The sequence below is a fragment of the Phaseolus vulgaris genome, chromosome 4 (assembly GCF_051622355.1).
Source record: "Phaseolus vulgaris cultivar YP4 chromosome 4, ASM5162235v1, whole genome shotgun sequence".
Taxonomy (NCBI): Eukaryota; Viridiplantae; Streptophyta; class Magnoliopsida; order Fabales; family Fabaceae; genus Phaseolus; species Phaseolus vulgaris.
Window position 1 is genome coordinate 6,131,369 of NC_143501.1, and position 1,807 is coordinate 6,133,175.

The following is a 1,807-nucleotide window of genomic DNA, read 5'->3' on the forward strand; positions in this document are numbered from 1 at the left end:
ATATTAATAAAAATTATTAATATCAATATTATCACTAATATCAATATTATTATTATTACAATTATTAAAAATATTTTGTATGTAAAACTTTATATACGGATACACTCCGTATGTATTTTTTTTATAATTTTAATATTATAATTTTTTGTTTAATTAAATTAAAAGAAATAATTAAACTCAAATTAATTTTCTAATTTAATTATAACAACATAATAAATCTTAAAATTATTTCAATTCCCTATAACCTTCTTTTATATTTTAATTTTAAATTTTTTTAATTTTAGTTTTTTCATTGCTTTTAATTCCCATAAATCCAAATTTTTATGTAAAAATCTGTATGTAATGGTCACTTTATATATGAATCTGGATCCGTATGTAAAAATCGGTATGTAACACTTACTTTACATACGAATCTGGATCCGTATGAAACAATCCGTATGTAATGCTCACTTTGCATACGAATTTAATGCTTACTTTACATACAGATTTGGATCTGTATGTAAAAATCGGTATGTAACACTTACTTTACATATGGATCCAAATTCGTGTAAAAATCCGTATGTAATGCTCACTTTATATATGGATTCAGATCCGTATGTAAAAATCTGTACGTAACATTGACTTTATATACGGATCCAAATCCGTATATAAAAAAACCGTATGTAGTGCTCACTTTACATATAAAATTTGAATCCGTATATAACACTACATGAAAATCATGAAATAGAAACTAATTTTTAGAGATTAAAAATAATTAGTTGCTATAGTGACTAAATTAGAGATCATTTTTTAGACTAAAAATTTTTTGGTTTCTAAATTAGTTTTTATTATTGTTAAATGGTTTCTAAATTGGTGTCTAATTATCAACCTTGGTAGCAAAAACCTTAGTGGCTAATTAAACACTAATTTAGAAACTATTTAACAATAATAGAAATTAATTTAGAAACTAAATTTTTCTTAGTCTCTAGAATGATTTCTAATTTAATCACTATAGCAACTAATTATTTTTTATATTTAAAAATTGGTTTTTATTTCATAATTTTCTTATAGAGTAATAATTGAGATGTAAATAGCAAATTTTTTAACAGTAGAGCACAACTGAAGTATGAATCTAGCAGATAACAAGACAGGGAAACTAAATTAGACTATAAACAGTTGAGATTCGGACACAACCTTAAAACATGAAATGGAACTTAGAAGATGGAAACAACCTCAAAACAAGATATGAAAGTGGAACATGTTCTTAGCAGTTCCTGGTGGTTTCATTACAGTGTTTGTTAGGGCCACCACCGTTTTGGGATGGCAGGCAGCTGCGGTAAGCTTGCGCTTTTGGACAATCTACAGCTTGGTTGTTTTTGTTGCCTGTGTTGCTAGGCTCACATCGTAGAGCATTCTTGACGTATGAGACCCAAATGAAAATTCTGTTTCCAAAGCGTTGCCGATGAGGCAATCCTCTGTGAGACAGTTGGTGGCGTTGACAAGGTTGTGGTGGATGAGAAGGATGAGGAGCACAAGGGAGAGACCCTTCATCATCTTTTCGGAACTGATTTCTCACTCAACAAACAAGATTATGGTTCAGAGTGAATACCCTTTTGTAGATTTTGTACGTTTATGCTAAAATAATTGACGAGTCTACTTTAACATAAAGTTGAGTGTCCTATTAATGTTGTTTGGATTTGACAAGGAAAAGACTTATTTTTTTAAAAAAAAATAAGAGAAAAGTGTAAATAAAATACTATATTAATAAGAATTTATCGTTAAAAGAAATAATATGTTCCACTTTTTAATTTCAGGTAACAATATAAAA

At 27.7% G+C, this 1,807-nt stretch overlaps 1 pseudogene; it reads right to left on the minus strand.

Moving 5' to 3' along the window:
* Positions 1 to 1,112: 1,112 nt before the first annotated feature.
* Positions 1,113 to 1,603, minus strand: LOC150027848 (uncharacterized; annotated as a pseudogene).
* Between the last annotated feature and the right edge of the window lie 204 nt (positions 1,604 to 1,807).